Source organism: Sturnira hondurensis, unplaced genomic scaffold, assembly GCF_014824575.4.
Source record: "Sturnira hondurensis isolate 20B ecotype Veracruz unplaced genomic scaffold, ASM1482457v3 Scaffold0025379, whole genome shotgun sequence".
Classification (NCBI taxonomy): domain Eukaryota; kingdom Metazoa; phylum Chordata; class Mammalia; order Chiroptera; family Phyllostomidae; genus Sturnira; species Sturnira hondurensis.
In genome coordinates, this window is record NW_028098010.1 from 1,849,197 (window position 1) to 1,865,075 (window position 15,879).

A 15,879-nucleotide genomic window follows, 5' to 3' on the forward strand; every position below is an offset into this window, starting at 1 on the left:
TTGTGTCTATATATGGAGGACAAATGTTAGATCAAAAGTGTGAATTCTGTATAGATCTTGCATGCTATTAAAAATAATATTGTATGTCATATGAACCTAACATTATATTTAAAACCTGTTCTAATGAAGAACGTAGATGGTGTTCCTCAGTGGCAGTCAGGACAGTAATGGTAGCTCATAAGTCTGTTCAAAGCTAGAATCAGTACATTATTGTTAGAAGGAAAAAATAAGTATAATCAGTTATACATTATTATGATGGCACCTGCCTATTAGATCTTACTAAGAACCACTTCTGTACTGACTGTTTCTATAGGAAACTGTCTAGAGTGAAAAATCTCATCAGCTCTTGGGGCTGTGTACAGCATAAGTTAAAGAAGAATGTAGAAAAATAAAGTGTGAATATTAGGCTCTTTTAAAAGCTAACTTATTTAGGAAACAAAGGCAGTTGTTTTAAATAGCGAAGCAACAGAAACTTCAGCCCTCAAAGAAATGAAGATACGGTTCTCTGTTTTTAGGGAGCTAAAATTTTCCAGGGAGTTTTTAAATTATAAGACTTTAATAGCTCATCCTTATGCTACCTTTTCAAGGGACATAGTGGTTAGGCAATATGCCTGACATGTATTAGAAAAGTAAAGTTACACTACACACAAAATAGTTTTCAAGGATTAGTATATTTTATCTTCTAATATATGCACCAGTCTCTTGTACTCATAGTAGCTTTGTGGAGAGCTGCACTGCCCTCTGCTGGGCATAGTTCTTACTTTACAGTCTTTTTTTAGTTATTATTACTGTATTTTATTGTTTTATGCTATTACAGTTGTCCCCACTTTTTCCCCCTTTGCCCACTTCCACCCATGCCCCCGCTCAGGCAGTTCTCGTATCATTGCCCATGTCCAGGGGTCATGCATACATGTTCTTTGGCTCATCCCTTCACCTTCTTTCATCCAGTGCCTCCTCCCTGCTTTCTTCTTACATGTGTCACTCTGTTCCATATATCTATGCTTCTGTTTCTACAGTCTTAAAATAGTCTTTTTAGTTCTTCTCTACAGTTTCCAAAAACTTCTATGAGATTATTAAACCTCATTCCTAACTGACAGCATCTTTTCTTCAAATCAGAAAGTTAGTTTATAGTAATTTTTGCTTGCTCTATATTATTTTTTATTGCTGTTCACTATAATCTGATATTTTGAGATAAAAATATGACAGACAAGAGTAGGTCTCTGTGGTATGAAAATCACTTTTTAAAAAATTTTTTCACATAGAATCATAAATGTGTCTAGGTGTAGTTTGAAAATATATTAAGAGGCATGAAAGACGAGGGCTCTGGCATGACCTCCAGTCTAGCCTGGGTACTATGTGGTCCCATCCATGTGGTACTAGTGCTGTCTTCTTCCTGGCAGAAGTCCAGACACATTTTTCTCAGAATTCTTGATAATTCCCTGACTTTTTCACCACAATTGGAAGGCTTTATAGGCAGTGCCTTTGGCCTTCAGATGAGCCATTTTCAATAGTTTTTGAAGTAAAATATTCTAGGCTGGCTGTATTGAAGATTCCAGGTCCTGTCTAGTGCCACAGAACGGCTGTGATTAAAGTGGTCCTGGAATCCCAGGACCCTACCCACTTATCTCCTTCTTCATCATTATGGTGACCCTTCACTCCTAGGATCTTCGGGTCTTCATGAGGCACAATGTGAAAGCCAGAGCTAAATTATTCTCCATTTTTTATGAGTCTGTCTCTCCACACAGACACAAGAATGGTCTTTTGAGAGTGGATACTATTATATACTTCCCAATAGCTTAAGAATCTTGGTGCTATCCCACTGAACTTGATCCTTTAAGCAAAGTCTTCGGCGTTTGTTGTTAAACCTCAATGACTGGCCTCAGCTGCCTTTTCCAGCTTTCACTCTCATTTCCCTTCCAAGCAACTTGTACTCCAACAGCTTGTGTAGATGCTGCTACTTAAAATTTCTGTCCCTTGTCGCATGTTTCTTTTCCCTGGAAAGACACTACATCTAATCACCAGGAAACAAAATGTCTTTCCTTTTCTTTATTATCTCAGCTGAAGCGCACTACCTCTGAGAAGTCCTCCTTGCTCTCAGTATTAGTGCACTCAGGCTTTTATAACAAAGTACAATAGACTGTGTGGCTTAAACAACAGAAATTTATGTTCTTACGTAACTAGAGACTAGAAGTCCAAAGTCAGGATGCCTGCATGTTGGGTTCTGGTGAGGAACCTCTTCCTAGTTTATAGACAGCCACCTTCTGGTCGTGTCCTCACATGGCCTTTCCTCACTGTGAGCACATGGAAAGAAAGACATCTCTCTGTCTTTCTCTTGTTATAAGGCCGCTGATCCTATTAGATTAGGACCCCCCCGCTATGACCTCATAACTTTATTAACCTTCTGAAAACACTATATCCAACTATAGTCACACGGAGGGTTAGGGCCTCACCATACAAACTGAATTGGGGTGGAGGGGCACAGTTCAGTTGATAGCACCCTTTTTCCGTGCTTCCACACACCCCTCCCCAAGTAAGGGATTATTTTTCCCCTTAGCACTTTTTGTACACTTGTTGGAAGCCAGAAAATAAATACTCAGACCCGACTGTTCATCAATTGGATATCCTGCTGGTTCCTTCCATTACAGTGACAAGGTAGTCCACTACTGCATTCCTTGGAGGCCAGACTCCTGGGGCACAGCATGGGGTAATGAAGGGTATCGAGTGGATCCGGAGAGTGAATGGAGGAGATCCAGCAAGTATGACAACAGTTACAAAAAGCTAAAAATGAATTCTCAGCTTGAGGAAGTTAAGAGTGGAATTTCTCACTTAGCTAGCCACATATCACTTTACAGATCAAAGAACTAAAACCCAAAGAAGTTAAAATGACTTATTTGAGCTTATGAGTTATTAATAAGAATATAATTTGTGAACATTTTCTATGTGCTGCACACCAATAACCACTTGTAATAGCTTTTTATTGCTGCACAACAAATTATTACAAATTTAGCAGGTTAAAACAATACCTGTTAATTAACTCAATATGTTTATGCTTTAGGTCAAGAGTCTGGGCAGGCTTATCTGGATTCTCTGCTTAGGGTCTCAAAGGCTGAAATCAAGATGTTGGCCAGGTTTGGCTCTTATTTGGAAACTCTGGGGGAAGAGTCTGCTTCCAGACTCATTCCTAATGTTGGTAGAATTGATTTCCTTGTGGTTATAGGCCTGAGGTCCCTGTTTTCTTGCTTTCTGTCAGCCAGGGGCTGGCTCTCGGCCTTCAGAAGACACTCACATTCCTTTGCACATAGCTACCCTGCTCTTCAAAGCCAAAAACAGTGCTTAGACTCCTTTCTGTACCTCAAAGCCCTCTGACTTCTTCTTCTGCTCTCAGCCAGAGAAAACTCATTGCTTTTTAAGGGCATATGTGATTAGATTGGGTGAACTTGGGTAATGTCCTTTGCCATATAAAGTAACATAATCATGAAAGTAACATCAGGGAGTAAAGGTAATAAAGACCATCTTACAATTTGGATTACCACAACATTTTATGTACCTAATTTACCTTTGAGATAAACAGTGGTTTTCTCATTTTATAAGTGAGAAGTCAAAAAAGTCAAATAATGTACCGAAGACATGGTTTAGACATGGCAGTGCTGGAATTTGGACTCAGCTTGCCAAAACCTTCGTCACCACCACCTTTCTACACGGCAGAGAAGAAAATAGAACCCAGGCTTACATTCTTATGACCAGTGAATGTCAGGCTGCACGAGAGTGTCTTCTGTAAAGTGTGGTACTTTTGTGATATTGACATCTTTGTGTACAATGGGGTCCTTTAACTATAAGCTCACTGTTCTCTAGTGCACCGATGATTTACAAGACTAGAGGAAAACAGAAGATTGAGGATGCCAAACACTAAATAAGAACTACTACCTCTGGGTATACTTTCAAGTAATATTAGAGATAATAAATATTTATGAAATATAAGACATAAATCCAAGATTTCAAGAAGTTTATGGCCAATTATTTTATATTGAAAACATAGTAATATTGGAACCATAGATCAGTTATCATGTGCGTAATAGAATCATTCTGTCTTATCTTTGACAAATCCTTCCAATAAAACACTTGCATTTTACAAGAAAATTGTTATTTGAATATAGCATACATCCGTTCAGAGAATTTCTGAGAGCTGGCTGAAACTAAAAATTCCGCACCATAAATGGATTTATGCTTGCATTGAATTCTATAACAGGCCCATGCTTAAGTCCATATATGTATATCCCTGTTATGAAAAGGCAGCTTCCAACCCTGTTAAAATTATGGTTTGTAGCAGTGCCATGACCATGCTTTTAAATCACCGTGAAGGCTGGCAGCATGTCAAAGCACTTCACTTGCCACTACTTGTCTTGGAAAAATAATAATTTTTACAAATAGGGATACAAAAAACATTTCTATTTTGGGAAGAGGAGGGGTAGTTTGACTGCCTTCAGCCTGAAACTATAAATCTTTGTAGTTTTTTGAGGCAGTGCTTTTGATAAATTTTGTTACTACCTTGGATTTAGCACAAGGACTCTGAAGTTGTAATGTAAATTGCGAGTATACAGTTTTGCTTTGTCATGCATATTGTTTGTATGTCAAATATTAATATGTGTTAACATGTTGAACTTTTTAGTATAAACAATCACCCTCTTCCGGCACCTTAGAGATTCCCAGCATAAAAGATGCAGTCTGCTTTGCATCTTTTAAAGTCATAAAAAGGCTATTTTAAACTAAATTATGAATCCCCTTCCTTTTTCTCCCACATAACTTTTATTAACATCCCATGAAGGATTTAGGGAGAATTACTCTATGGGATAGTTTATAAGGTTTAGAGATTTGGCACCTATGCTTGAGGATGGGACTTGATCTATATGCTCCTGAAAAACTGCTAGCAAATTAGAAAAACTCTAATTAAAAAACAAGTGAATTTAACAAACATAATCTATCTAATCATAGATACATACATCATCAAAAATTGTCCATGACTAATCTGAGGAAAGATACTATACCAACCTTACAAACATAGCCTCTAGCACATGGGTACTGTGCTCATCCATGTCCTCTTTCTGTTTTTCTTTTTATTTGGTATAAAACTATTTTTTAAAGTCCCTTTATTTAAGAAATAAATAAGGATTTAAGAAGGATGGAATCTGGATTATAGACTGAAATTAAATATGTGATAAATGTCTCACTTATCCTCATGTCTTCTTTTGCGTACCAAGATCACAGCATCCTTTTCTTCCTCAATTTTTCAGTAAGGTTTTCCTTTTAATGAGTTTATCAGATATCTTCCAAATGACTCTAAGACTTTTTAAAAGATATTTCCAAAAATAAAATGTCTCAATTTAAATATGGGAGATTCAAATATAAAACAGTTGTAAAGGATTTAGAACAATATTTAAAACTAGATTAGTAGTAAAAGGCAAAAAGATTTTCATGATCTTAAAAGAAGCCAGAGTATCTACAGACCAATAAATCTGATATACTACATAAACAAACTGAAGGATAAAAAGCATATGATCATGCCAGTAGATAAGAAAAAACATTTGATATAATCCAGCACCCATTTAAGATAAAAACCTGAGCAAAGAGGGAATAGAGAAAATAAATGTCAATGTAATAAAGACTACATATGACAGACCGACAGCCAACATCATATGGAAGGGAAAAATTAAGTGTTTCCCTTAAAATCTGGAACACGACAGAGACGTTTTCTTTCACCTCTCTTTTTTTAAAAATATATTTTATTGATTATGCCATTACAGTTGTCCTATTTCCTCCCCCTTCATTCCCCTCCACCCTGCACACTCCCTCCCCTACCATTCCCCCCCTTTAGTTCATGTCCGTGTGTCACAAGTTTTTTAGATTTTATATTTCCCATACTATTCTTGCCCTCCCCCTGTCTATTTTCTACCTACCGTCTATGCTTCTTATTCTCTGTACCTTCTCCCCCCTTCTCCTCCTCCCATTCCCCTGTTGCTAACCCTCCATGTGATCTTCATTTCTGTGGTTCTGCTCCTGATCTAGCTGTCCTCTTAGTTTGCTTTTGTTTTAGGTGTGGTTGTTAATAACTGTGAGTTTGCTTTCCTTTCAATGTTTATATTTTTTATCTTCTTTTTCTTAGATAAGTCTCTTTAACATTTCATATAGTAAGAGCTTGGTGGTGATGAACTCCTTGAATTTGACCTTATCTGAGAAGCACTTTATCTGTCCTTCTATTCTAAATGAAAGCTTTGCTGGATAGACCAATCTTGGATGTAGGTCTTTGGATGTCATGACTTGGAAACTTGTTTCCAGCCCCTTCTTGCCTATAAGGTCTCTTTTGAGAAATCCGCCGACAGTCTGATGGGTACTGCTTTGTAGGTGACTGTCCCCTTATCTCTTGCTGCTTCTACGATTCTCTCCTTCATTTTAATCTTGGCTAGTATACTTATGATGTGCCTTGGTGTGTTCCTTCTTGGGTCTAACTTCTTTGGGACTCTCTGAGCTTCCTGGACTTCCTGGAAGTCTATTCCCTTAGCCAGACGGGGGAAGTTCTTTATTATTTGTTCAAATAAGTTTTCCACTTGTCTCTCTTCCTTTTACCCTTCTGGTACCCGTATAAGTTGGATCTTGGAAAGTTTAAAGATATCCTGGAGGTTCCTAAGCCTCTCCTCATTTTTTTGAATTCTTGTTTCTTCATTCTTTTCTGTTTGGTCATTTTTTTCTTCCTTCTGGTTCACTCCCTTGATTTGAGACCCAGTTTCCTTTCCATCACTATTGGTTTCCTGTGCATTTCCCTTCATTTCAATTAGTTTAGCCTTTATTTGTTTCTCTAATTTTTGACTAAAATCAACCAGTTCTGTGAGCATCCTGATCACCAATATTTTGAACTGTGCATCTGATAGTTTGGCTATTTCTTGGTCACTTAGAGTTATTGCCTCTGGGGCTTTGAGTTCTTCTTGAGCCATATGTTTTGGTCTGTTCGTACCTGTTACCTATGTGGGGCAGAGCCCTAGATGTTCACCAGGGTGGGGCAACTCAGTCGCTGGGTTGTGACGCTGTATGTGGGGCCGGGGTCAGAGAGAGGCGGTGGCGGTCCCCTCTGCTGCTTCCCACTGCTGGGGCCTGCGCAGTCCGTGTCACTGCTTGCTCCTTCGCCTGGTTTATCTGCGCGTGAATGTGTGACCACAGTCAGCCTGCCACCTTCTGCCCTCACTGGGTCTGCCCGTTGTAACCCCATGCCTGGGATCTGCCAACACCTGCCTGGGTCCCTGGGTTGGTCTGGTCTAGTTTTCCTGTGTAGCCCCACTCCGCCAGCTGCTGGCTCCGCCCCTCTTACTGGTCTGGCTGAATGGTTCATTGTTGTCGGACTTCCGTACAGTTCAATTTTCTGTGTTTTGGTTGCATTTTTGTTACTAAAACTTTGCTGTTTTTAAGCTTGGTTGTGCAAGGAGGCACAGTGTTTCCACCCACACCTCCATCTTGGCTGGAAGTCCTCACCTCTCTTAATCAATGTAGTACTGGAAGTTCTGGGCACAGCAGTCAGATAAAAAGAAGAAATAAAAGACATCCATTATTTACAGATGAGATGATAGTATACATAGAAAATCCTATAGTTTCCACCTAAAAAGACTTAACCTAAGAAGTGAATTCATAACAGGATTCAAAGTCTATATTCAGAAATTGAAGGCATTCTTGTACACCAACAATGAACTATCAGACAGAGAAACTAAGAAAAAATTCATTTACTATCACAACATCAACAAAAAAAATAAGATACCCCAGGAATAAATGTAACCAAGGAAGTAAAAGACCTGTACTTAGAAAACTACAGGACACTGGAGAAAGACGTTATGGACTATACAAATAAGTGTAAGCATATATTATTATGTTCATGGACCAGAAGAATTAAAATAATTAAAATATACTCAATACCCAAAGCAATCTATAAATTCAGCACACTTCCTGTTAAAATACCAATGGCATATTTTACAGATCTAGAACAAATATTCCAAAAATCTACATGGAACCAAAGAGGACCCCAATAGCGTATCAGTCTTAAGAAAGAAGAGCAAAGTTGGGTGTATCACAAGCCCTGGTACTAAACTATACTACAAGGCAACTGTAATCGAAACAGTATGGTACTGGCATAAGAACAGGCACATAGGTCAATGGAACAGAACAGAGAGCCCAGAAATAAACCCATGCCTATGTGGTCAATTAATTGACAAAGGACACAAGAACTTACAATGGAGTAAAAAAGTCTCTTCAGAGGAGATGTCAGCCAAGTAGGTGGAAGCTGAGTCCACTTGCTGTTGTCCCCAACTCAGATTCTTGGCCGGCCTTGTGACAGATAACCTGAACAACCAGTGGGATCTTACCTGATATGAAGCTTGGAAGCCAAGGAGTACAGAAGATGCTTTACAATGGGCAGTTCCCAGGGTAGGGAACTCCCAGACCCAGGCTTGGAGTGACTTGGGAGGGTATATGAAGTCAGGGAGATCCAGGCTACACACACACAGTGAGCAGCATGTCCATACCTGTGGCACCAAATACCAACTGGGAGAGTGCCAGAGGAAAAGGGATTCTATCCTCCAAATGGATCAGGGGCTGCACCTGGGTTGGGCAGAGGCAGGCAGCAGCCAGCTGTGACCACGAGATACTTGTGGCTTTTTGGAGAAGTGGTATGTGTGGAAAACTAGACCGTGACTTGCTACTGCAGTAGGTGTGCCATGGAGAAACTTTTTAAAGGGGGAGCTGAAGCATGCTGGGCCAGGACCCTGTGAGAAGCTGCCCTACCAACAAAGGACAAGGTTGAAAGCATGGTTTGCTCCCATGAAATATAGCTGGGCAGAGATATCAGAAATTTACACAGCAAGGGGATTTCTGTGCCTCATCCCAATGTGGCTGGAAAACTAGGGGCTGCGAGAGTAGTGTTCAGGACTGTCTGCTGCGATGGCAGTGGGTTGGGAACTGGGCAGGCAAGAGTTGAGCGTTTGAAATTATTTATAGCCAGGGAGAGCCCTCTTCCCCTGCAGAGTTCAAACCTCTGGGAAGGAAAGGACATACCCAGCTCCCACCTCCTGCAGTATTGCAAGCATTGCGTCTAACAGGGAAGCTCTGCAAAACACGCAGTACAGGCTCAAGAACCCCCCATAGGAGAAAGACAGGAAGAGAAACTCCAAAAGGACCAATTGTGTATCTCTCTCAGGGAGACAAAATTCACTGGCTCCTGGGGCCTTATTCCATTGAGGCCAGTAGTGTAGGGAGATCAGGAATTGGTTCTGCAAGGGGGAATCAGGGCTCTGACCAGCCTTGGCTCTCACACAGATCTGCCATCAGCACCAAGCAGGAAAGAACTGACCCTCTTATACAGATTGGCCCTCCTTTGAAACAGACAGGTAGTTCATCAGAAACTATACGTTATTGAAAATAAGCTGGGACAACCGAGACAGGTGGCCTAGGGGCAGGGGGACACACCCACTATTTTCCTAGAAGACTAAACAGTGTCCCCCATGGGAGACCCAGGGACTCTGCTTCCTGATCACAATAGAAGCCCCCTCTAGAGGCAGGTAAAAGTGGTACATGTGGCACTGCTGGAAGTTGGACGACCTACCTGTGGACCTTGAGCTGATAAAAAGCCAGAGGCAGATCCAGCAAGAAAAGATAAAGGGCAAACACCAAACTGTGCTGAGATGAATTCTACTTTGTTCATCTTCAGAATTTATGTTTTATTTTCTCTTGCATAGCCTTTCAACATTTCTTCTTTTTGTTCTATTGTATTCCAATTAACTCATTATTTTTGTCTTTTATTTTTTATTATTTTTATTTATATTTTTGCATTTTATTTTTATTTCAAATATCACATTGTACTTCATTTTGCCTTATTCTTGCCCTTTCTTTTCATTTTAAATTTTATTTTTCCCCTTTCTATGCCTTGTTCCTACTCCATACTCTTACTGTTTCTTCTTCCTTTATCCTCTCAAAATTATTTTTCTTTCCTTTAGTTAACTCACATTCTTTTTCCATTTCTTTAATATTCTTATTTTCTTTCTATCTTTACTAATCATTGCTTGTTTGCCATAGATATTGCATTTATTGCTGTTCAGTTTTATTCCTGTTTGTTCGCTATTTTTTTATTTCTAATCTCATAGGTTAGTCTCCTCATGTCTTAGTACATTTTGTTTTCCCTCTGCCCTTGTTTATTTGAGTTTGCAATTTTATTTTTTCCCTCTGTTAGCCTGGTTTCCATTTCTTACTCTTATTATTTCTTCTCCCTCTTCCCTCCCAAATCATTTTTCTCTCTTTCAGTCATCTCATTTTTTTTCTATCTTATAATATTCTTAATTTCTTTCCACCTGTATCATTCTTTGCTCATTTACTATTGATATTGCTGATGTAGTAGGGGGGCATTTTTGCTGTTGTGGGTTTGGTTTTTCTGGGTAGTTTTGCTATGTTCTGCCAGTACCTGTACAACAGCATTCAAGATGTGGTAGGGGCTGTGAATCTCATCCATCCAGCCAGAGGTGAGAACCCACCAATGAATGAGCCATCAATAATCAAAACCCAAGTACAATAAGATAGGCCACATAAACTGAATAAAGAGCACCCCTAGAGCACCTAAATCAGGAGATTAAAGAGACTGCACCAAGGAATCCCACAGAACTCCTACCATGGAAGGCCACTGCATGGAGATAGGCAGTCAAAGCACAGCAATCTGAGATACATAAACAAAAAGAGTCACCTGAAATGGGGAGTCAAAGAGACAACTCCCAATCAAAAGGAAAGGCAGAGTCCTCAGAAAAAGAGTTGAATAAATTGGAGGCAAGCAATCTCTCAAATATAAAGTGCAAAAATAATGCTTACAAGGATGCCAAAGAAACTCAATAAGCACTACAAGGAACTTTATAGGGGCTACAGCAGCACTATGAATAAGAACTAGAGGGAGATGAAGAATACAATATTGAAAATGAAGAATACACTAGAAGGAATTAAAAGCAGGCTAGATGAAAAAGAGGGCCAAATCAGTGAGCTAAAAGATAAGGTAGGGGGAAAAAGCACCCAGTGAGAACAACAAAATGAAAAGCACTCAAAAAGAACAAATAAAGTTTAAGGGAGCTTCAGGACAATGTGAAACATAACAACATTCACATCATAGGAATATCAGAAAGAGAAGAAAAGGAGTAAGGGATAGAAAACCTGTTTGAAAACATAATGACAAAAAACTTCCCCAACTTGGAGAGGGAAGAAGTTATGCAAATTCAGGAAGCACACACAATCCCAATCAAGGTAAAACAAATGCACATGGATCATTTTCAAAGATACACCACATAGTAGGACACAAAACAAGCATTAACAAATTCAAGAAAATTGAAATCATCATGCATCTTCTTGGATCACAATTGGTTGAAACTAAAACCAACCTCAAGAAAAAAACTCAAAAACATTGATTGGATACTGAAAAACAAGTTATTAAGTAATGAATTGGGTTAACAATGAAATCAGGAAAGAAATCAAACAGTATATGGAAACAAAAAAAATGAACACACAACAACTCAAAACTCATCAGACACAGAGGAGGCAGCCCTGAGAGGGAAGTTCATGGCAGTATAGGCTGACCTAAAGAAGACAGAAAAATCTTCCAGCCAAGATGGAGGTGTAGGTAGACACACTGCCTTCTCGCACAACCAAAAGAAGGACAACAACAATTTAAAAACAAGAAACAACCAGAACTGACAGAAAATTGAACTGCGTGGAAGTCTGACAACCAAGGAGTTAAAGAAAACACATTCATCAAGACCAGTAGGAGGGGTGGAGATGGACAGCCAGATGGAGAGGACTCAGCAAGGTGGTGGCTAGAGGACTGAGGTGGGCAAGGCAACAGCTGGCGAACCCAGTGAGGCAGCCACTGGTGGACTGGGTAGTGCCACATTCGCAAGCAGATAAACCAGGAGGAACAACTGGGGAGTGAGACAGACTGCAAAAACCCAGGGTTCCAGCTTGGGGAAATAAAGCCTCAAAGTCTATGATTGAAAACACTAGTGGGGGTTGAGGAAGCAGCAAGAGAAACCTCCAGCCTCACAGGAGAGTTTATTGAAAAGACCCACAGGGTTGTAGAACATACACAAGCCCACCTACCCAGGATCAGCAACAGAAGGGCCCAATTTGCTTGTGGGAAGTAGGAGAAGTGACTAAAATCTGGCAGAGAGTGAAGAAAGCACCATTGTTCCTTCTTGGACCCCCTCCCCCATGTATAGTATCACAAGGCAACCATGTGGGTTGCCCCATCCTGGTGAATGCCTAAGGCTCTGCCCCTCAGTATGTAACAGGCACCTCAAGACGAAAAACAAAATGGCGCAAATGAAAGAACAGTTCAAAGCTTCAAAACAAATACAACTAAGCAACAAAGATAGCCAACCTATCAGATGCACAGTTCAAAACACTGGTAATCAGGATGCTCACAGAATTGATTGAATTTGGTTGCAAATTGGATGGGGGGAAAATGTACAGGGAACCAACAGTGACTGAAAGGAAACCGGGACTCAAATCAATGGTGTGGACCCTAAGGAAGAAAGAAATATTCAACCAGGAAAGAATGAAGAAACAAGAATTCAAAAAAATGAGAAGAGGCTTAGAAACCTCCAGGACATCTTTAAATGTTCCCACATCCAAATCAGAGGGATGCCAGAAGGAGAAAAAGAGTAGCAACAAACTGAAAACTAATTTGAACAAATAATGAAGGAGAACTTCCCCAATCTGGCAAAGGAAATAGACTTCCATGAAGTCCAGGAAGCTCAGAGAGTCCCAAAGAAGTTGGACCCAAGGAAGCACACACCAGAGCACATCATAATTATACTACTTGAGATTAAAGATAAGGAGAGAATTGTAAAAGCAGCAAGAGAAAAGGAGACAGTTACCTACAAAGGAGTTTCCCATAAGACTGTCAGCTGATATCTCAAAAGAGACCTTGCAGGCAAGAAAGGACTGGAAAGAGGTCTTCAGGTCATGAAAGGCAAGGACCTACATCCAAGATTACTCTACCCAGCAAAGCTTTCATTTAGAATGGAAGGACAGATAAAGTGCTTCTCAGATAAGGTCAAGTTAAGGCAGTTCATCATCACCAAGCCCTTATATAAAATTTTAAAGGGACTTATCTAAGAAAAAGAATATAAAAATATGAATGGTGAAATGACAGCAAACTCACAGTTATTAACAACCACACCTAAAACGAAAACAATCTAAGCAAACAACTAGAACAGGAACAGAATCACAGAAATAGAGATCACATGGAGGCTTATCAGCAGGGGAGTGGGAGAGGGGGGAGGGAAAGGTACAGAGAATAAGTAGCATAAATGGTAGGTAGAAAATAGACAGGCGGAGGGTGTGAATAGTATAGAAAATGTAGAAGCCAAAGATCTTATGTGCATGACCCATGGACATGACTAAGGCGGGGGAATGTGGGTGGGAGGGGGTGTGCAGGGTGGAGGGGAATAAAGGGGGAGCATGGGACAACTGTGATAGAATAATCAATGAAATATATTTAAAAAGAAAAAAATCTCAAATAAAAAACCTACCCCTACATCTGAAAAAACTGTGGGAACAACAACAAACAAATCTCAGAGCAAGTAGAGGAAAGGAAATAATTAAGATCAGAGCAGAATTAATGACATAGAGACTGAAAAAATGATCCAACAAATCAGTGAATCCAGAAGCTGGTTCTTTGAAAAGAAAAACCAAATTGACAAGCCTTTAACCAAACTCATCAAGAAAAATAGAGTGAGGATCCAAATAAAATCAGAAACAAAAGAAAGATTACACTTGATACCACAGAAATACAAAGGATTGTCAGAAATTCCTATAAACAACTATATGCCAATAAAAAACCTGATCAACCTAGGCTAAATGGACAAATTTCTGGAAACACACAATCTTGCAAAACTGAATCAAGAGGAAACAGAAAGCCTGAACAGATGGGTAGCAGCCAGAAAAATTGAAGCAGTAATCCAAATACTCCCAGAGCACACAGGCCCTGGACCAGATGGCTTCACCGGTGAATTTTACCAAACATTCAAAGAACTGACACCTATCCTCAAACTATTCCAGAGAATTCCAGAAGAGAGAAGACTCCTTTTTAAAATTTTTTTTAGATTTATTTATTTATTTATTTTTAGAGGGGAAGGGAAAGAGAGACGGAGAGAAATACCAATGTGTGGTTGCCTCTCGTGCGTCCCCTGCGGGGAAGTGGCCCGCAACCCAGGCATGTGCCCTGACTGGGAATCGAACCGCAATCCTTTGCTTCACAGGCTTGTGCTCAATCCACTGAGCTACTCCAGCCAGGATGAAGAGAGAAGACTCTTAAACTCTGTTTACAAGGTCAGTATTATCCCAATTCCAAAACCAGGTAAAGACACAAGAAATAAAGAAAATTTAGTATAGCAACAAGAAAAATAAAGTACCTAGCACTAAATCTAACCAAGGATGTGAAAAAACCTGTACTTGGAAAATCATAGAACACTGAAAAAAGAAATGTGGAAGATGAAAGTAAGGATGCATTTACTGTATTCCTGGATTGGAAGAATTAACATCATTAAAATATACATACTAACCAACGTGATCTATAGATTCAACACAATTTTTATTAAAATACCAAAGGCATATTTCACAGATGTAGGACAAATACTGCAAAAATTTAGTTGGAACCAAAAAGGACCCTAAATAGTCTCAAAAATCTTGAGAAAGAAGAACAAAGTTGGTTGTATCACAATACATGATATCAAACTATACTGCAAGGCCACTGTAATCAAGACAGTCTGGTAGTGGCATAAGAACAGACTGTAGATCAATAGAACAGAGAAGAGAGTCCAGAAATAAGCCCATGTCCTCTATGGTCAATTAATATTTGACAAAGGGGGCACAGGCATACAATGGAGTGAAAATAGTCTCTTCAATAAATAGTGTTGGGAAAACTGGACTGGTACACGCGAGAAAAAAAATGAAACTAGACCACCAACTTATACCATATACCAGAATTAACTCAAACTGGGTAAAGGACTTTAAAATAAGTTGTGATATCCTGAAAACTCTGATGAAACCCAGGCAGTAACATTTCAGACATCCCACATAGCAACTTATTTGCCACTATATTTCCTGGGGTAAGGGAAATAAAGGAAAAAATAAACAAGTGGAACTGCATGAAATTAAAGTTTCTTCACAGCTAAAGAAACCATCATCAAAATTAAAAGGGGGCCCACTGGGAGAACATATTTGCCAATGATACATCAGGCAGGGGTTTAATCTCCAAAATATATAAAGAACTCACACAACACAGGGAAGACAACTCAATTTTAAAAATGGACAAAGGACCTGAATAGACACTTCTCTAAGGAGGACATTCAGATGGCCCATATACGTAGGAAAATATGCTCAACATCACTAGCCTTCAGAGAGATGCAAATTAAAACTACAATGAGATATCACTTCACACTTGTCAGAATGACTATCATTAATAAAACAAGTGCTGGTGAGGATGTGGAGAAAAGGGAATCTTTGTGTACTGTTGGCGATAATACAGACAGCTGTAGCCACTGTGGAAAACAGTATGGAATTCCCTCAAAAAATTAAAAATGGAACTGCCTTTTGACCCAGTGATTCCATTGCTGGGAATATTCTCCTCCTAAGAATCCTGAAACACCAATTCAGAAGGTCATATGCACCCCTATGCTCCCCTGTGCTCATAACAGTACTGTTTACAGTAGCTCAGTGTTGGAAACAGCCCAAGTGCCCATTAGTGGAGGAGTGGACTTAAAAAAATGTGATACATTTACACAATGGAATACTATGCAGCAGGAAAAAATTACCTTTTTC

At 39.5% G+C, this 15,879-nt stretch overlaps 1 protein-coding gene across 1 annotated transcript in view; it reads left to right on the top strand.

The window, feature by feature from the left end:
- Positions 1-15,879, top strand: part of TES (testin LIM domain protein) — a 61,057-nt gene that overhangs the window by 27,497 nt on the left and 17,681 nt on the right. The gene's annotated exons all lie outside the window — the stretch shown is intronic.